This window comes from Haliaeetus albicilla, chromosome W (genome assembly GCF_947461875.1).
Source record: "Haliaeetus albicilla chromosome W, bHalAlb1.1, whole genome shotgun sequence".
In the NCBI taxonomy this organism is placed as follows: Eukaryota; Metazoa; Chordata; class Aves; order Accipitriformes; family Accipitridae; genus Haliaeetus; species Haliaeetus albicilla.
The window spans coordinates 45813288-45835149 of NC_091515.1; the positions used below are offsets into that span (position 1 = coordinate 45813288).

Consider the following 21862-nt stretch of genomic DNA (forward strand, 5'->3'; position numbering starts at 1 on the left):
TAAAGGTATGGGAACTGAGCATGACGTCAATGGTATAGAATAAGGGGTGGATACTGTCCTGGTTTCAGCTGGGATGTAGTTAGCTGTCTTCCTAGTAGCTGGTACAGTGCTATGTTTTGAGTTCAGTATGTGAAGAATGTTGATAACACTGATGTTTTCAGTTGTTGCTAAGTAGTGTTTAGACTAAGTCAAGGATTTTTCAGCTTCTCATGCCCAGCCAGTGAGAAAGCTGGAGGGACACAAGAAGTTGGCACAGGACACAGCCAGGGCAGCTGACCCAAAGTGGCCAACAGGGTATTCCATACCATTTGACGTCCCATCTAGTATAGGAACTGGGAAGTAGGGGCAGGGAATCGCCGATCGGGGACTAGCTGGGTGTCAGTCGGCGGGTGGTGAGCAATTGCCCTGCGCATCATTTGTACATTTCAATTCTTTTATTATTGCTGTTGTCATTTTATTAGTGTTATCATTATCATTATTAGTTTCTTCTTTTCTGTTCTATTAAACCGTTCTTATCTCAACCCACGAGTTTTACTTCTTTTTCCTGATTTTCTCCCCCATCCCACTGGATGGGGGGGAGTGAGTGAGTGGCTGCGTGGTGCTTAGTTGCTGGCTGGGGTTAAACCACGACAGCTGCCCTGCTCAGCATATCGGAACATGGGGCTGTGCACCCTCCCACTTTTCCTCCCCATCCTGTTGCTGATGTCCTGTGCTGATTTGTGCTGATCGGCTTCTTTTCACCTGTGATTCCTTTTTATGCAGTGTTCATCGTTATGCAGCACTTGCCCCACCACAATGTTTGAGACATTAACTCTTTCAGTCTCTCACACCCACCCCCTCCATTTCTGCACATGTGCAATAAACATCTGTGTTAAGACAATGATACATTTCTCACTTCAGACCCATACCTTTCCCTTTTTAGGGAGAGCTGCTCTCTAGAGGACTCAACAAGTGGCAGCATGTTAGTATTTATTTGCACTTATGTCCTGGTTTCAGCTGGGATAGAGTTAACTGTCTTCCTAGTAGCTGGTACAGTGCTATGTTTTGAGTTCAGTATGAGAAGAATGTTGATAACACTGATGTTTTCAGTTGTTGCTAAGTAGTGTTTAGACTAAGTCAAGGATTTTTCAGCTTCTCATGCCCAGCCAGCGAGAAGGCTGGAGGGACACAAGAAGTTGGGAGGGGACACAGCCAGGGCACCTGACCCAAACTGGCCAAAGGGATATTCCATACCATGTGACGTCCCATCTAGTATATAAACTGGGGGGAGTGGGGGTGGGGGGGGGATTGCTGCTCGGGGACTAACTGGGCATCGATCGGTGGGTGGTGAGCAATTGCCCTGCGCATCATTTGTACATTCCAATCCTTTCATTATTGCTGTTGTCATTTTATTAGTGTTATCATTATCATTATTAGTTTCTTCTTTTCCGTTCTATTAAACTGTTCTTATCTCAACCCACGAATTTTACTTCTTTTCCCGATTTTCTCCCCCATCCCACTGGGTAGAGGGGAGTGAGTGAATGGCTGCGTGGTGCTTAGTTGCTGGCTGGGGTTAAACCATGATAACTTATTATAGAAAAGACAGTTTTTCAGCACTGTAATGTCACTGGATGAGTCTGTGAGATACAGAGAGGGCTCAGAATGCAATTAAAGGTAATTTGAATCCTGTTTAAATTCAATCCACTTTGCCAAATGTTTCTGTCTGACAGAACTGCTGGACATGATACACAGTAAGGAGGAAAAGAGTAAACATATATCTTATGTAAAGACATCTTCAGCAAAGGAAGGGAAAATCTGGAGTCTTCTCAAAACTACTGTGTGGTTTGTTGAGCTACTCAATGAACTTTGAAAATATTTCTCTGATGCAGTGATTGGGATGACACAAAAGGTAAACAGTAGAGAATCAGTTAAATACATTTTTCACAGGAAGAATTTATCATTGTGTCCCACAGAATCTCTGCAATACATCTTGTTTGGTAACTGCTCCAATACCAGTTCATAGAATCATACAATGGGTTGTGTTGGAAGGGACCTTGTCGTGGTTTAACCCCAGCCAGCAACTAAGCACCACGCAGCCGCTCACTCACTCCCCCCCATCCAGTGGGATGGGGGAGAAAATCAGGAAAAGAAGTAAAACTCCTGGGTTGAGATAAGAACGATTTAATAGAACAGAAAAGAAGAAACTAATAATGATAATGATAACACTAATAAAATGACAACAGTAGTAATAAAAAGATTGAAATGTACAAATGATGCGCAGGGCAATTGCTCACCACCCGCCGACCGACACCCAGCCAGTCCCCGAGCGGCGAATCCCTGCCCCCCACTTCCCAGTTCCTAAACTAGATGGGACGTCACATGGTATGGAATACCCTGTTGGCCACTTTGGGTCAGGTGCCCTGGCTGGGCATGAGAAGCTGAAAAATCCTTGACTATAGTCTAAACACTACTGAGCAACAACTGAAAACATCAGTGTGTTATCAACATTCTTCACATACTGAACTCAAAACATAGCACTGTACCAGCTACTAGGAAGACAGTTAACTCTATCCCAGCTGAAACCAGGACAACCTTAAAGATCATCTAGCTCCATCCCCCCCTGCCATGGGCAGGGACACCTTCCACTAGACTAGATTGCTCAAAGCCCCATCCAACCTGGCCTTGAACACTTCCAGGGAGGGGGCACCCACAACCTCTCTGGGCAACCTGTTCCAGTGTCTCACCACCCTGACAGTGAAGAATATCTTCCTAATATCTAAACTAAATCTACCCTCTTTCAGTTTAAAACCAAGAGTCCCTCTCCAGCTTTCTTGTAGGCCCCCTTTAGGTACTTGAAGGCTGCTATAAGGTCTCCCTGGAGCCTTCTCTTCTCCAGGCTGAACAACCCCAACTCTCTCAGACTGTCCTCATAGGAGAGGTGCTCCATCCTCTGATGATCTTCATGGCCCTCCTCTGGACCCGCTCGAGCAGGTCCATGTCTTTCTTATGTTGGAGGCCCCACAGCTGAACACAGTTCTCCGGGTGGGGTCTCATGAGAGCAGAGTAGAGGGGGAGAATCACCTCCCTTGACCTGCTGGCCACACTTCTTTTGATGCAGCCCAGGATACGATTGGCTTTCTGGGCTGTGAGCGCACATTGCTGGCTCATATTCAGTTTTTCATCCACCAGTACCTGTCGCGGTAGAGACGGACACGACAAGTAATAGATCATGCAAAATGGCTACTTTATTGTTCTAACACACCTTTTTATACCTTTCTTTAGAGTATGTGTTAGTATATGATTGGTTTGGTTAGTAACTAACAATTCATGATTGGTGAGTTCGTTAGGACGGTTCTTCTTATCACTATCTTGTTTTTGTACCGGTCTTCTCGGATCTTTCCAGACTCTTCAAGGATATACTACAAGCTGCTCAAGGTCGTGCTGTTCTCGAACTGTCAGGAATTCCGTAGACTCGTTGCATTCCCCGACAATTCCCCCTTTTTGTATTTGTGCTAAAAATATTGTCCTGGCCACCCTCTGCTGGGCCCTTTGCAGAAGGCTGAAAAGACAGGGCAACATTAGGAGCACAGTTATCACAACCAGGATGACTACCCCCACAGTCTTGAGCAGAGATATCAACCATCCAGACAATCCCCAACCCTTGAACATCTTTGTCAGCCAATCCAATTCATCGCTCTCTGTCAGCTTCCTGACTCCCTTCTTTAATCGTTGAATACTGCTGAAGATGGATTCTGAATGATCAGATAGATTCATACAACACATCCCTTCAAACTCATCACAACCATGTCCTTGTGCTAAAAGCAAGAAATCAATTACAGCTCTATTTTGTAATGTAGCATGTCTAACACTACCAACATCAGTTAGAAGGCCACTTAAAGCTAAAGAGGTAGCCTTAGATTGCTTACTAAGCCAACATCCTAACTTATTTAAAGTTCTTAAGGCATTTGCAACGCCAACTCCTGGTGCCAATATGGAGGCTGTTAAAATCTGGCCTCGATTCCAGAATTCAATGTCATCTTGACAGGAACTGCTAAACCGATGAATAGACCTCTGGACTCGTCTATGTTTTCGAGTCACGTTCAGAATCGTTAACATATTTGGTGTTAATAATGTGAGGTGTCCGAGGCTACACGGGCCTCCATTCAGTTTAGATGGAATGCCTCCCCAGGCACAATCTCCACAGATTAAAAACACACCAGGAGGTAGCGCAAAAGGAACAACAGAAGATCGTGAAGCATTAGGTGCGGTATAATTACACCATGCAGTTGCATTGCGATAGAGAATACTAGTTGCATTAACATTTTGGCCTTGGCGAGCAGTATTGCTATAAGAGTAATTAAAGAACACACAAGCATCCATCATTACAGATCCTAATAATTCTAACTCTTGGGGTTCCTGGGTGACTGGTGAAAGATGTGCATACACACGATCCCAGTTGTTTGTACAACTTTTTGGAGAATTACAGAGATTTGGGATCTGCAGTGGGTTCGGCCAGGTGTCCACAGGTAGTCCTACCAAGCATGTAGAGAATGGATTTTCAGGGGTTGCGGTGGCGAGACACAAGGTGTCCTGGTGTGTCATGTTTGCTAAAGTGACCCAAACATTTTGTTTAGGTTGTGAGACCACCCATCCTTCACCCTGAGGCAGGTTCCAATACAGGCCGAACACACCGAGCAGGAACCCAGCGAGGACCAGCATCTGTGGAAACACAAGCATGACCCCTTCCCCAGGTTAATAACTCACATGGTCCACTCCACTGACCAGTAATTAAATCTTTAACATGTACTTTGATACCCTTTTGTAAATTGTGTTGAACAGAGAGAAGAGAAGTGTTGAAAAAGAGGAGGTAGGGAAGAGTTGTCCCCATAATGGAGAAAGTTAAGAACATAAACTGCTTTATCTAAACATGCCTGTGGTGGTTCCCTGTGATGGGTTGACCCTGGCTGGATGCCAGGTGCCCACCAAAGCTGTTCTATCACTCCCCCATCCTCAGCTGGACAGGGGAGAGAAAAATATAACAAAAAGCTTGCGGGTCGAGATAAGGACAGGAGAGATCATTCACTAATTACCATCACGGGCAAAACAGACTCAGCTTAGGGAAAATTAGCTCAATTTATTACAAATCAGCCAGAGTAAGGTAAATGAGAAATAAAACGAAATCTCAGAACACCTTCCCTCCACCCCTCCCTTCTTCCCGGGCACAACTTCACTCCCGGATTTCTCCACCAAGCCCCCCCAGCGGCACAAGGGGGACAGGGATGGGGTTTACGGTCATCACATGTTATTTTCTGCTGCTTCACCTCCTCAGGGCGAGGGCTCATCACACTCTTCCCCTGCTCCAGCGTGGGGTCCCACCCACGGGAGACAGTCCTCCACGAACTTTCTCCAACGTGGGCCATTCCCACGGGCTGCAGTTCTTCACGAACTGCTCCAGCATGGGTCCTTTCCACGGTGTGCAGTCCTTCAGGAGCACACTGCTCCAGCGCAGGTCCCCCACGGGGTCACAAGTCCTGCCAGAAAACCTGCTCCGTGGGCTCCTCTCTCCACAGATCCGCAGGTCCTGCCAGGAACCTGCTCCAGCGCAGGGTTCCCACGGGGTCACAGCCTCCTTCAGGAACCCACCTGCTCCGGCGTGGGGTCCTCCACGGGCTGCAGGTGGATATCTGCCCCACCATGGACCTCCCTGGACTGCAGGGGGACAGCCTGCCTCACCAGGGTCTTCACCACGGGCTGCAGGGGAATCTTCGCTCCGGCGCCTGGAGCATCTCCTCCCCCTCCTTCTGCACTGACCTTGGTGTCCGCAGGCTTGTTTCTCTTACATGTTCTCACTCCTCTCTCCAGTGGCTGTTTTCTCCGTGTCCCAACTTTTTTTTCCTTCTTAAAAATGTTATCACAGAGGCGTTACTACTATCACTGATTGGCTCGGCCTTGGCCAGCGGCGGGTCCGTCTTAGAGCTGGCTGGTATGGGCTCGCTCTCTCTCGAACACAGGGGAAGCTTCCAGCAGCTTCTTACAGGAGCCACCCCTGTAACCCCCCCCGCTACCAAAACCTTGCCACATAAAACCAATACATTCCCCAACCATTCCCCCTTTTTGTTTTTGAAGCTGCTGCTTCAACATGCCATGTGCACGCTCAACAATTGCTTGTCCTGTTGGGGAGTGGGGAATTCCTGTGACATGAGTAACACCCCACAGATTAAAAAATGTTTGAACTTTTCGTGAAGCATATGCTGGGCCATTGTCTGTTTTAATTTGGCGAGGCACCCCAAGCATAGCGAAAGCCTTCTGGAAATGTCAAATTACATCTTTTCCTGTTTCTCCATTATGTGCTGTTGCTACCAAAGCATGAGAATAAGTATCAATAGAAACATGAACATATTTTTGTCTGCCAAATTCATTGATATGAGTAACATCGGATTGCCAAATCTGTAAAGCTTGTATACCTCTGGGATTAGTACCAAAATACACTGGAGTGTGAATTCCTTGACAATCAGGACAAGCAGCTACAATGGAGCGAGCTTCAGCATGGGACAAACCAAACTGCCTTTGTAAAGCTCGAAAACCTTGATGAAAAAAATGATGTGATAATATATCTTGTTGTTTGATCTTAGGAACAGTAGTCAGAGCCATAGCAGAAACAAGAGCATCTGCTCTGGCATTACCTTCCGTATAAAAACCTGGTAAAGTGGTATGACTCCGGATGTGCATGATAAAATAAGGTTCTGTTTGTAGTTGAATACTTTTCCAGAGTTCTAAAAGCACATCGAATAATAATTGATTGTCTGACATGGTCAAAGCCACTTTGTCTAGTCAAGAAACTAAATTAGCTACATACGCTGAGTCAGTTACAATATTTACAGGAGTAGAAAAAATAGAAAAAAACAACAGCCATTGCACGCAGCTCTACTACTTGTGGAGAACCATTTTGATGTACTACTTTGCTGTTCCAGTTATTGTTCTCATACCAGACTACTGCTGCTTTACCTGTTTTTCCAGAACCATCTGTGAAGACAGTAGGGCCTTTCACAGGTTCCGGCTGGCTTAAGTTTTTCTGACCAAATGGTATTTCTCGAGCAAATTTCAGGAGCAGGTGCGACAGTAGATGATACGAGATCTGTCCTTGAAAACCCGCCATAGCCGCTTGCAGCTCGTAATTGTTTTCCAGACACCATTCAAAATACCAATTTTGAACAGGTAAAACAATCGTAGCTGGATCACGTCCTATTAGTTCTACACATCGTTTTCTGGCTTTTATGATTACATCAGCAATAAGTTCAAACAAGCCAGGAGCAGTTTTTCGTGGTCAGAATGACAGAAAAATCCATTCTAAAATATGTAATGGGTCATCCCACTCAGAATTCCACTGCACCAAAGCACCAAATGGCACAGTTTTGTCAATTAGTACAAAGAATTGTACCAATTGAGACAGATCAATTCGAGAAACAAATTTCTTGTATATACATTGTTCCACCCTGTGAATTGCATTTAACGCTTCCTTATTTAATATTCTGGGTTCTGTTGGATCATTGGAATGTTTTAATAAGTCCAATAAAGGTTGTAACTGCGAATTGGTCAGTCCAAGATAGGGCCTGATCCAGTTCAAGGATCCCATTAATTTCTGTACATCATTGAGTGTCTTAACCGCAAGGTTAAGTTTCACAGGTTGGGGCACAACCTGCTTGCTTGTAATTGTCATTCCCAAATATTTCCAGGGTGCTATTTTTTGCACTTTTTCAGGGGCAATAACTAACCCATATTGTTGTAGCAAATTCGTGGCCAAATTTTTCATGTCATTCAACTGCTCCTTGTTGTCTGATGCTAACAGAATGTCATCCATATAGTGATAACAATAACTAGTAGGGAATTTTTCCCTTACAGGTGACAGAGCTTGTGCAACAAACCATTGACAAATGGTTGGTGAATTTTTCATCCCCTGCGGCAGAACTCTCCATTGATATCTTTTTGCTGGTTCTGCATGATTGATAGAAGGCACAGAAAATGCAAATTTTTCTTTATCCTGGGAAGCTAATGGAATTGTAAAAAAACAATCCTTAAGGTCCATGACAATGATATCCCAATCTTGAGGGATCATGGCAAGTGAAGGCATGCCTGGTTGCAGAGCCCCCATCGTGGCCATGACAGCATTGACTTGCCGCAGGTCATGCAAAAATCGCCATTTACCTGATTTCTTTTTTATCACAAACACCGGAGTATTCCACGGACTGTGAGATGGTTCAATGTGTCCGGCAGCTAGTTGTTCTGCTACCAATTCTTGCAGGGCCTTTAATTTTTCAATTGGCAGGGGCCACTGATCCACCCACACAGGGTTATTTGTTAACCAGGTTAAAACAAGCATGGGTTGTCTAACACCCTGCAGCACAGTGGCCCCTGTTAAAAATCCATGGTAATTCTCACCCCCCACCGCGACAAGCAATCCCTCCCCCATAAATTGAGGGGAGCTGCCATCACATATGGTTTAATAACTGCTTGTTGGCCCTCAGGATTAGTAATCATAACTGGAGTGGCTGCCATCTTGGCTCGTGTGGATCCTCCCAGCCCCACTACTCCCATACCAGCCTCCTCTGTGGGCCAGGTGGACGGCCACAGATAATTGGCAATAATAGTCACATCGGCTCTGGTGTCCAGGAGCCCTGCAAGCCTTACTGTAGTCGGAGATCTTCCGTGATTCGACAGCGTGCACGTCATATGTGGTCGGGATGATGAGACAGTCTGAGACCAGCAGAACTGAGGGGGTCCCGTAGAGCCGAAGCCTCCATCGCATCGCAGTCGCTGTTCTGCTTTTGAAATAGAACTCGAAAAAGGAACAAGTTGAGCAATACGAGTACCTTTAGGGATTGTTACTGGTGGGTAGGGGGTCGAAACCATCGCGCAAATTTGACCTGTAAAATCAGCATCAATAACTCCCACATGTACAATTATTCCATTTAACGTGCTACTTGATCTTCCCAATAGCAATGCACTCAGTCCTTGTCCGATAGGACCCCTTGCATTAAAAGGGACCTTAACGATGTCGTTCGTGACTAGAGTTACTGTGTCGGCGGTGGATACATCCAGCCCTGCTGAGCCAGCTGTTGCGGCTGACAATTGTTCACAGAGGGGAGGTGGCCGGCTGTCGGGAGGGGACTTGTTGTCCTCGCGCGCACTCTCGCGCTCGTTTTGTTGTTTCCCTGTAGCGGCTGCTCATTAGCATGAAATTTGGAACGACATTGTTTTGCAAAATGTCCTAATTTTCCGCATTTCTTGCAAATAATCTCCGGTGAGTGGTGCACCGGTTGTTTACCTGATGATGTTTTGTGTGGAGAAGTTACATTGATGTGCCCTTCACTGCCACACCCACAGCACTTTCCAGAATTTCTCATAGCATTGGCTATGGTGGTCACCGTGTGTTCCAGTGTCCCAACTTTAGAACATGCAGCTACCATGTCGGGGACAGAAGGATCTCCTGGTAAAGCCTGTATGATCTTTTGACAGTCCTCATTAGCATTATCTCTTGCCAACTGTTTGCATAGCATTTGCCTTAAGACCTCATCCTCTACCTGTTTTTCCAGGGCGGCAGATATTTTTTCTACAAACTGTAAAAAGGGTTCTCTGGGGCCTTGGCGGATAGTGGCATATTTTTGCTTCGGAGCTGCCATGTCCATGGTTCGCTTTAATGCCATAAGGCCTATATTTTGTGCCTGTTCAAGAACAATCGGAGGCCATGTAGCCTGCAGCTGAGGGTTACTGTGCTGCCCTTCACCAAGCAAAGCATCCTCTCCAAGGCCTAATCTCGGGTCATCCTGTGGCAGTTGTGAATTTTGCAGCGCTGCTGCGCGTGCCATCTGCCTCCAAGTGGATTGAAATACTTGCAATTGTACGGGCTGAAACAGCACTTGTGCTAGATGCATAATGTCATATGGACACAGCAGACCTGTGCTGATTATACGAATAAGTTGCATCACCTCAGGAGAATTGATTCCGTATTTTTGTACTTTATTCTGCAAATCCTGCACTACTCTCCAGCCGATTGGATTGTGCTCATCGTGCCAGTTTGTGCCTGCAGCAGCTTTGAAAACAGGAAATGTAACAGGAGCCCCTGCTGCGTTATCTAGAGGCTTTAGAAACACTGGTGTTAGAGAGCACGGGCTGAGGCGTTCTACTAGATCCCAGTTGCCAGAATCGGCAGCGTATTTTCTAACTCCCTCCCAGAATTGATCAGGGGATCTTGGGACCACAGTTATTGTGGATGGAGGGAGAGTCCATGGCAGGGGTTCTTTCAGTATAGTTTTATCTGCGAGCTGTAGAGATCGCATAGCATTAATTAGAGATTTTTCTGCCTCAGTTTCATTTTGGCTCTCACTTTCCGTTCGGCCCTCACATTCAGTTTGACTCTCACCGTCCTTTCGGCCCTCAATTTCAGTACGGCCCACACTTTCTGGCTCAGTGTTAATTGCCACATTTTTCTCCTCGGGGGGGCTAATGGAGTCACCCCTTCTGCTGCCGCACCAGTAGGTGAGGAGGGCCCCTCATCGCCCGGTAAAGTAATTAATGGCGTAGGAGGAGGAGGTGAATAAGGGTATGATCTGATTTTGCCCGTGAGGGGTTTTCTGCCCGCAACTGCTGAGATTGCAGCATTGGCTGGAGCTGTTACTTGAGCAGAAGCTTTTTCATTGCTAATATTTTCTGAGTCCTCATCTTTCTTTTGCTGATCATTCGCATCACATTCTGCTTTCCATTCTTTCATAGTCTCAGTTAGTAAACGCCATATGACCGCCAACTCGCACAGGTCTTTCTGCCCTTTAGAGATCTCATCAAACATTTTCAAGGCCACAGATTGCCATGCACCCACACTAAATGCAGTAAGTGTTGTGGCTGGAAAGCCTTGGGTCTTACACCATAATAAAATCCTTCTCAGGTTTTGTTCTGAGGTTTTAACCCCTTTTCTTTTTAACAGGGCTTTCCAGGTAGACAAAATTGTCTCCTCTTCCTTAGTTAATTGCTGCCCCATTCTAACAGTTTAGTCCCCGGTGGCTCACCTTATTAGGTGTCTAGGCTCAGGTCCGGACCAGGCAGATTCCACTGCTCTCAGCTTCACCGGGCTCCGTCTCCGCAGCTCGTCTCGCTGCCTGTACGCTCCTCCGCAGCTCTCGTCACCTCTGGTATATTTCTCGCTAGTGCTAGATGTATCGCCGTTAGATGATCTGTTCGCTCAGACGCATCGGGGTCACCATTTGTCGCAGTAGAGACGGACGCGACAAGTAATAGATCATGCAAAATGGCTACTTTATTGTTCTAACACACCTTTTTATACCCTTCTTTAGAGTATGTGTTAGTATATGATTGGTTTGGTTAGTAACTAACAATTCATGATTGGTGAGTTCGTTAGGACGGTTCTTCTTATCACTATCTTGTTTTTGTACTGGTCTTCTCAGATCTTTCCAGACTCTTCAAGGATATACTACAAGCTGCTCAAGGTCGCGCTGTTCTCGAACTGTCAGGAATTCCGTAGACTCGTTGCATTCCCCGACAAGTACCCCCAAGTCCTTCTCCACAGGGCTGCTCTCTATCCACTCATCACCCAGCCTGTATCCATGTTTGGGATTGCCCTGACCCATGTGCAGGACCTTGTACTTGGCCTTGTTGAACTTCATGAGATTTGCACAGGCCCACCTCTCTAGCCTGTCAAGGTCCCTCTGAATGGCATCCCTTCCCTCTAGAGTATCAACCACACCACTCAGCTGCAAACTTGCTGACGGTGCACTCAGTCTTACTGTCCATGTCCCTGACAAAGATGTTAAATAATACTGGTCCCAATACTGACCCCTGAGGGACACCACCCAGACATCAAGCTGTTGATTGCAACTCTTTGAGTGTGACCATCCAGCCGATTCCTTATCCACCGAGTGGTCCATCCATCAAATCCATGTCTCTCCATTTTAGAGACAAGGATGTCGTGCGGGACAGCGTCAAATGCTTTGCACAAGTCCAGGTAGATGACATCGGTTGCTCTTCCCTTATCCACCAATGCTGTAACCCCGCTGTAAAAGGCCACCAAATTTGTCAGGCATGATTTGCCCTTAGTGAAGCCATGTTGGCTGTCACCAATCACCTCCTTATTTTCCATGTGCCCTAGCATAGTTTCCAGGAGGATCTGCTCCATGATCTTGCCAGGCATAGAGGTGAGGATGACTGGCCTGTAGTTCCCTGGGTCTTCCTTTTTTCCCCTTTTAAAAAGTGTTATGTTTTCCCTTTTTCCAGTCAGTGGGAACTTCACCAGTCTGCCACGACTTTTCAAATATGATGGAGAGTGGCTTAGCCACTTTGTCTGCCAGTTTCCTTGGGACCCTCAGATGCATCTCATCAGGTCCCATGGACTTGTGCACATTCAGGTTCCTTAGATGGTCTCGAACCTGATCTTCTCCTACAGTGGGTGGTACTTCATTCTCCCAGTCCCTGCCTTTGGATTTTGTGAGTTGGGCGGTGCGGCTAGAGCACTTGCTGGTGAAGACCAAGGCAAAAAAGTTGTTGAGTACCTCAGCCTTCTCCATGTCAGTTGTAGCCAGGTCTCCTGTTTTGCTCATCGGGGGGGGGGGGGTACAGTTTCTTTCATCTTCCTTTGTTGTCCTATGTACCTGAAGAAGCCCTTCTTGTTATTTTTTTACATCCCTAACCAAGTTCAGCTCCAGCTGTGCCTTGGCTTTCCTGATCCCCTCCCTGCACTCCTGGGCCATATCCCTATAATCTCCCCAGGATCTGTATCCCTGCCTCCACTGCCTATGCATTTTGATTTTGTGTTTTAGTTCGGCTAAGAGGTCTTGACTTAGCTAAGCTAGCCTCCTGCCTCCCCTGCCCGACTTCTTGCACGTCAGGATTGAGAGCTCTTGTGCCCTAAGAAAAAATGTCTTTAAATATCTCCCAGCTCTCATTCGCTCCTTTGCCTCTGAGGGCAGTTTCCCAAGGGATCCCACGCACTAGTTCCCTAAACAGCTGAAAGTTTGCCTTTCTGAGGTTTAGGGTCCTGACTCTACTTTTTACCCATCTTGTACCCCTCAAGACTGAGAATTCTACCAGGGCATGATTGCTGCAGCCCAGGCTACCTCCAATCTTGACCTCTCCAATAAGTTTGTTCGCATTAGTGAGCAACAGGTTCAGCAGCGCCTCTCCTCTGGTTGGGCTCTCCATCACTTGTACTAGGAAGTTGCCCTCAATGCACTCCAGCAGTTTCCTCAACTGCTTGCAGTTTGCTGTGATGCTTTTCCAGCAGATGTCCGGGTGGTTGAAGTCCCCTATCAGGACCAGGCTGTGGCGGTGCAACCCCCCTGGGCCACGTTGCGATGTCAGGACCAGCCAACATTGTGTTCTTGTGCAGTGAGTTGGGACAATCTGGTACTTTCTTATCCTGGCTATGGTACAGTGAGTTAGGATGATTAGACACTCCCTAACCATATCTGGAAATCCTGTTGCCTGGACCTGTACCTGAAACTCCTGCTGCTTGGATCATGGCCCACCTTGGAGGGTGCCAGAATTACCTGACAAGAATTATGGCCAGAGTGGAAATACACTGACCAAAGTCAATCATCTCGTGATCCTATAGTGAGACCCTTTGAGCTCTCCAGGAATGCAGCAGGCTGTGACCCAGTATCTCCCCCTGAGTTGGGACACCTCTCAGGGTAGATTTCATAAGGATTTTTAAAAGTAGAATTTCACGAGGATTTTTAGTAGATGTTGCGAGGATTTCAAAGAGTAGATTTCACAAGGATTTCCAAGATCGTCTGCTGATAGATGCTGTCAAAGAAGAAGGGGTCAAAGATCATCTGATGACAAATGCTGATGAAGGAAAATAGTGAGTAATTCACTACAATTAGATTTCACGAGGTTTTAAAGATCATTTGGTACCAATAATTTACTATAATTGGCCAAGAAAGAAAAATCTTGATTATAGGTTAACCTCTATATCTCCGTGTGTGTGTGATTTGATTTAGGAAACTTTGTAGTGCTGATAGCAAACTTTATTAAATCACTCTGATAATTGGCTGATGATTAAGTATTGTTAAAAATCATATAACCTAATCTCATGATTTACCATAATAGTGTTAATAAATCTTAAATTGCTGCTACCTCAAAGTCGTGTAGGATCCATAATCACTTATTCCCTGACAAATTGGCATAGTAATTTAACAGGAGAGTTTCCTTACCCTTTGTATCCCTTCTATTAGGCATAAAATGTTGTCCAAGTCTGAGTCTAAGTTTGGATCCAGCCGCACCTAGACTCCTCTCTGAGATGGAGTTTAGAAAGCAAGGGGGTCCACTCTGAACCTAGTGACTCAACGGGAGGGTCTCCCTTATCTTTTGCATCTCCAGTCTCTGTCAATTATTCTAAATCAATTCTAACTCAATTTTCCTTTGTATGTTTCTTCCATGTAGTAAGTAATAGAGTGAACCTTGCCATCAAACTTTGTTAAGTCGCACTGTTACAAATTCACATTAAAAAATCACTTTTGCTATTATCTTTGACGGCGATTCTTTAAGTGATCTAAATCACTCATCCGCAACACAGGGCCTGCGAGCATGATGCTTCCTGCAGTTGAAGAAAGCACTCTTCATCCACCTCCTCTCCTTGATTGGGTGGCCTGTAGTAGATGTCAACCACAAAGTTTCCTTTGTTAGCTTGGTCTCTAATTTTCACCCATAAGCTCCCAGCCTGTGCATTGCTGTTCTTCAAAGATAGCTGTCCTGGTTTCAGCTGGGATAGAGTTAACTGTCTTCCTAGTAGCTGGTACAGTGCTATGTTTTGAGTTCAGTATGCGAAGAATGTTGATAACACTGATGTTTTCAGTTGTTGCTCAGTAGTGTTTAGACTATAGTCAAGGATTTTTCAGCTTCTCATGCCCAGCCAGGGCACCTGACCCAAAGTGGCCAACAGGGTATTCCATACCATGTGACATCCCATCTAGTTTAGGAACTGGGAAGGGGGGGGGGGCGGGGAATCGCCGCTTGGGGACTGGCTGGGTGTCGGTCGGCGGGTGGTGAGCAATTGCCCTGCGCATCATTTGTACATTCCAATCCTTTTATTACTACTGTTGTCATTTTATTAGTGTTATCATTATCATTATTAGTTTCTTCTTTTCTGTTCTATTAAACCGTTCTTATCTCAACCCAGGAGTTTTACTTCTTTTCCTGATTTTCTCCCCCATCCCACTGGGTGGGGGGGAAGTGAGTGAGTGGCTGCGTGGTGCTTAGTTGCTGGCTGGGGTTAAACCACGACAATAGCTCTGTGCAATCAATCCTGCTTTTGGCATAGAGGGCAACTCCCCCACCTCTCCTTCCTTGCCTGTCCCTTCTGAATAGTTTATAGCCATCAATCACAGCACTCCAATCGTGCAATTCATCCCACCAAGTTTCTGTGATAGCAATCAGGTCATCAGGTTTTCCATCTGGGCAGCAGCTACCAGCTCCTCCTGGTTTTTTCCCATGCTGTGTGCATTGGTATAGAGGCACTTCAGCTGGGCTATTGGCCACATCCCCCTTTTTTTAGAGGAGCTCACCCTAATTCCCTTGAGGCAATTCACAGGTGCTTCCCTGTTGCTTCCTAATGCCTCAGCAGCCCCTGGTTCTTCTCTAGTGCTTAGAACTCCATTCCCTTCCCCTGCTAAATCTAGTTTAAAGCTCTATTTATAAGTCCAGCCAGCTTGTTACCCAGGATGCTCTTGCCCTGCTTGGTCAGTTGAGCCCCATCAGCTGTCAACAGGCCTGGTTTCTCAAAGGTATGCCCAAGATTGTAGAAGCTGAGACCTTGAGCATGGCACCAGCTACACAGCCAGTCATTCACCTGTTCAATTTGTCTCCTTTTTCTCGAACCCCCTTCTCCAACTGGGAGGATAGAGAACACCACCTGTGCTCCTGATCCCTTTAACATTGTTCCAAGGGACATAAAGTCCCTTTTGATATTTCTGAGTTGCCTTGTTACAGCATCATTCGACCCTACTTGGAATAGTAGGAATGGGTGATAGTCTGCAGGCTTTACCAGGCTCAATTGTGCCCACCCAAGTAGTAATTCTTCCATTTCAGATTATCCTGCAGTGCTCTCATTTCCCTGTTACTTTTTATTGCAATATCCCAATAAAAAAAAATAATGTATCAGCACAGGCATTTGTAAGAGAAGCACATATAATCCAGCTTGTGTCTCACATAGACAGAGATGGCTTTTGCTGCACAGCTTTGTGTTTCTCCATGCAATACTTTTATTTCCTTCACTACAAATACTACTATAAAAATAAAAATTACTGTCTTTAAATATACAAGAAAGGAAATGAGTAGTGCACAAAATAAGTGCTTGCACAACCTCAAGAGACATAGTACATGAGACAGAAAAGCCATATAAACAATAAAAGCAGAGGAGTGAGAGAAGAATGATGGGAAACTGTGACAAAAGGAGAAGCAAAATGTAAGCCAAGGCTTACATAGTTTCCAATGTGTTTCTACTTTGCAAAATGTATTTGATTCTCAATTTATCTACTTAATTTCTCACTAAGCTTTTGTTTGCTACTCTCTTCCTCTTTACAAGGCAGGCAAACAGCTCTGCTACAGCCTGTGTCTTTTCTTTGTGGTACATATCTGCCCACATGCTGAAAGTATCCTTGTCATGTGCACAGATGGCTAGAGCTGCACCTCCATTTCCCTATGATAATCTCACAACAGCTGATTTCTCCCTTGCAACCCAGAAGGCTTTTTGTAGGTTTGCTCTGTTTTGCATATCTTCCTTTTAGCTGCATCATCTGCAGCAGTGCACTTCCTCCTGGAGCTGAGTTGCTGGGGTCTCATTCTGTTCACCTTCAACTCTGACTATTGTTTTTGCACCGTGACATTGATAGCATATTTCCACACATTCTGTATGGTATGCCTAAATATTTTGATGGTTTTAATATTTTGTACCAGCCGTGGAAACTGGTTTGCTGCTAGGTGACTGGAAGAAGTGAGATTTGGTAAATAATTATTAGAAATCTTATACTAACGCTATGATTGAAACAATAGACAAAAGTGTAGCCAAGTAATTAACTAGTAGAGGTAGTTCCTCATAAGCTTTGCAGTTCTTTGCTCTTATGACTGGATGTTCCTGTACGCTAGATGAGAATAATATTGAAACTGACCATATGTGACTGAAACCATGTTAAGCTCCAAGATCAAAGAACAAGGATGACGAACAAAGACTTGAAGGTCAGCCAACAGAATCTCAAATGGGTCGGTGGTCGCAAAAGCAGCCCTTCGACTCAAATGAAGAACCATTGTGCATGATCGGATGTAGGCAGTACTATGATAATCAGTTACAATAATTTTTATGTATATGTATACTAATCTGATTAATATGTAATTAGTTATTCTATGTAATCTGTTTGTGCTGGAGCTGTGGCATGCACGCTAGGTGGAATTATCCCCCGTGCATCCAGCGCTGCAATAAAGAATGCCTGCTTTCTAAAACTCCAAAATGAGTCTTAGAGAGTATTCCTTTACAGGCCATGAATTTCGGCATTGTTTTGGCACCCCAGATGGGACAAGGCTTCTAAGACTCGACGGACGTGGGATCGTAGGACCTCCAGCCGGCACCGAGATTTCTCGGGGAGACCCTTGATCCCCGTTCCCTGGGCTCACAAGCCAAGGCCACTGGTAAGATTTTATTCAAAGGCATTCTTTTGATTAACCTGGTTCTGGTATTCTGGTCTAATATTCTGTCTGGTACTCTTACCTGTAAGCCTGACTAAGAGAAGTCAGCAAGGAAGAAATGTAAAAGGACCCTTAAAAATCTGGTATTCTGGTAGAAGTACTTCTCTGGTAAAGGGTAGTTGTCTCGCTGATTGAAGACAGAGATACCCATCTGGTTTGGCTTCTGAGAATTGCTCTATTTGGTACTTTGATTAAGGCTTTGGGATTTGACTATTGATTTTGGATATGACCTTAGATCTCTGATTAACTCTGCTTGGTACTTTGACTTAGGCTCTGATATTTGACTTTCTGATTTTTGATTTTTGTATATTGAAGGTATTGATAATGGGAACAGGGCAATCGAGTGAAATCCCCAAAAAATTGCCTTTGGGGTGCACTTTGAAACACTGGAAACAGCTGGGGGGTGTTCTGGGTGGCAACATGCAGAAAGAAGATTTGATTAAATATTGTAATCATTGGTGGCCTCTGTATAAACTCAATGATGGAGAAAAGTGACCTGTAAATGGAATGCTAAATTATAACACCATATTACAACTTATGTTATTCTTGAGAAAGATGTTTAAAGTTATATGAGCAAGAATGAGAGGATGATACTGAAATGATAATTGGACCCTGAAGGGCCCCATCTAGAGCTGTTCCCAGAAATAGTGATGAAAGAGAGCCCATGAATAGTCCTGTCATAGGGCAAATGAGCTAAAAAGAGTGAAGTTGTTCAAGCTCCTCTTTGTCAGGCACTTGGGACTGAGGGTGTGGCAACTATTAAAGTACCCTTTTCTGTTGTGGATTTAAATAATTGGAAAGTAGCAGCTGGGAGCTATTGAGAAAACCCTGATCAAACAGCCCATGCTTTTGAAACAATGATTCAGACTCAGGATCCTGATTGGAAAGACATACAAGTAATAATGGATGTACTTTTTGATAGTGCAGAAAGAGAAATGATCCGGAGAGCTGCTAGAACCCAGGTAGAAACACAAGTGGCTTCTGGAGTATTACAGGGAACAGTGGAACAAAATTTTCCATCTACTGATCCTAAATGAGATCCTACTAATTTGGCTCAGAGAAGACTGCTAGATCAATATCAAAAATGGGTTCTATTCGGAATTAGAACTGCTATGCCTAAGGCGATTAACATGTCTAAATTATATGAAATTAAACAAGATAGAAAAGAGTATCCCAATGAATTTCTAAGTAGATTAAGAGATGCTGATAAGAAATATACTAATCTGGATCCTGAGTCTGAAGAAGGAAAAGCTCAATTGGCACAATCCTCTGATGATATCAGAAGAAAATTACAAAAATTACAAGGAGCAGATTCTTGAGATTGGGGAAAATTATTAGAGGTTGCTTGGGTGGCATATAGAAATAGAGATGAATTACAGAGTAAAATGAATGCAAGGTTAGCGGCTGCTCTGGAAGTAGGAGCTGGCATGGGACGAGGCAGAGGAGTTATCCTCCAAGGAAGGGGACATGGTCGAGGAATGGGACGAGGGAGAGGAACTGGATTGGGGTCACCAGTGGGATTAAACCAGCCCTTGGGACCAAATCAGTGTGCATACTGTAAACAAGGACACTGGAAATGGGAATGTCCCTTGAGACCTACAAGGTCACAAGTGATCGATCCCAATTCCAACCGCGCAACCTCAGCAAGTTCCCCCCTTTCTTGGGAAAGTTGAGTGAAAGTATCTGATGGGGACTGGAGGGGAGTCTACCAGCAGAACCTCTGGTTACAGCTAAACTGGGAGAACAGAAAATTGAATTTTTAGTTGACACTGGAGCCACCATTTCCGTTTTAAATACCTTAGAGGGGTAGTTAAGTTCTGAAGAAATTAGTGTTGTTGGTGCGACAGGTGAATGAGAAACTAGACCCTTCTTTAAGCCTTTGGCAATGAAATTAGGAAAGCAATGGGTCACTCATCAGTTTCTGTATTTGCCAAATTCTCCTAAACCCCTGTTAGGGCGAGACCTACTTGAGAAACTGGAGGCAGAAATTGAATTTAAAAATGGTGAGATTAAAATTCTAATTCCAGAAATTAAACATATCGAAGCAGTGGCTTTGTTGTTACAGGAGGGTCACTGAAAGCAGAGGATCATACCAGTCAAAGTAAATAATGCTGTAATTCCAATCATCTGGGCTGGGGAAGTTCCCAGTAAATTCACAAAAACAGAACCTGTGAGAACTGATTTAAAGCCAGGATCGAGACCGGTAAGAATTAAACAATATCCCCTAAAACTGGAAAGTCGGAAAGGGTTAGTACTGTTACAAATATTTTGATAAGTTAAAATTTTATTTTATATAAGCTGGGTTTGATCAAAAGGTAAAGATTGTAGAATATAGGGGTTTGAAGCTCGTAATGTAGTCATAGAAACTTAGGAACATACAAAATGTGCTGTATATAATCATAAGAAAATAAGTATCGTCTAAAATTAGTTAACTATAGAAACTTTGACAGATTTGTTAGTTTGTAGTGTTTTGTTCTAAGAAACTAAGAGAGATCGTTATGGACCTTAGTTCTGTTGCTTAGAAACCCCACTTTGATCAAGATTCCAGTTAGTGGAATTAAGTAAGATTAACCAATGAATGTTTTAGTATAAGAATATTGATAAGGTGGTGTGACTGAAGGGCCAATCATTAGAAACGTTAAATTTAAGAATTAACATTGAATGCACTTTTTATGTAATCTAATACATGATGGCGAAAATAGTACTGCGCAGAATCACATAAGAGAGGTCAACTATCGGACAAAGTGAGGAAGACTATGGAAGACCACCAGAGGGCTTCTGAAGACCACCAGAGACTTCACTGCACCTGCGTAAAGGGACATTTACATATGCTAATGATTTATTAGACAGTTGATGATTATGTATGACATTTCCCAGAAATTTAGTGAATATGTATAACAGGTGTGTATTTAACCTGCATGATTAAACTAGACAGGTGCACACACTAGGTGGAGTGATCCCCTGTGTGCCCAGCGCTGCAATAAAGGAGTGCCTGCTTCTTAACTTCTCATTGCTGTTAAGGAGTTTTATTCCAGATTTTGGCAACAGTTTTGGCACCCCAGATGGGACCTTGCGAGTGAGACTGGACGAGATCGAGTGTTGATCGAGCTCCTGCCGGCACCGAGGGATTCTCGGGGAGAACCATCGCTCTCGACTCATAAAGCTCCTTGCAACGTTCCCTGGAGAAAGGGTAAGGCACTTCTTTGAAACTTGTTTGGATAGCCTGTCCGTAAGGCGCGGCGAAAGCTTCACAGGGTTGGGGCTGAGAAGGTACCCCTTTGTGTAGAAGCCTAGGTGTCTGCCCGTAAGTCATAAGTGAAAGCTATTGCAGGGTTGGACAATTGTGGGAAACAAGGGAACCTGTATACTGTAGAGTTCTCAAAGGTAGTGCCTCCAACTGAGGTTGGAAGTTTTAAGTGTGATTAATAATCTTGTCAGGGGATATTGGTTATGGCTCTTGCCTAGGGAAGTCGGCTTTGTCCATGCCCTAGACAAGTAGGTGGACTCCATTACCTGGCAACAATTGTTATTTGCATTCGTTTGATATCTGGTATTTGATACATGTATTTTATTTGAAACTTTGTACTTGATACTTGGAATTTGATACTTGGTTCGGTATCTGACATTTGACATTTGATTATTGATACTTGATACTTGATATTTGGTATATATATTTAATAGATATTTGGTATTTGATATATAAACATAATGGCATTAGCCAAATTATTTAAGAGTAAGAGTATGGGAAATTTATCCACTGATGGAAAGATACCGAAAACATCTCTGTTGGGATGTTTGTTGACACATTGGGGTGAATTGCATGATGACCTACGTAAAAATCAAATGATCTAATATTGTAATCATTGGTGGCCCTTGTATGTTTTGGAAGATCAGGAAAAGTGGCCAACAAATGGAACTTTAAGCTATAATACTATATTACAGTTAATGTTATTTTGTAGAAGAGAAGGTAAATGGAATGAAGTGCCATATGTGGATTTGTTCTTTTATTTGAGACAGAGAACGGATTGGCAAAAGGAATGCAAGTTAATTAGTCGAGATAATTTGGTGATGACATTAACTTCAGAAAATAAGAAAGCTAAGACTTGTTGTTTGGCTTGTGATATTGGAAGGAGGTGCATTAGAT

General features: G+C 44.3%; 1 long non-coding RNA gene across 1 annotated transcript; it reads right to left on the reverse strand.

Moving 5' to 3' along the window:
- Positions 1 to 4432: 4432 nt before the first annotated feature.
- Positions 4433 to 9629, reverse strand: LOC138683559 (uncharacterized). Its single transcript, XR_011323062.1, has 3 exons — positions 9302 to 9629; positions 8665 to 8900; positions 4433 to 4698 (listed from the first exon to the last, which is right to left on the reverse strand). It is a non-coding gene; the product is annotated as an uncharacterized lncRNA (long non-coding RNA).
- Positions 9630 to 21862: the final 12233 nt, after the last annotated feature.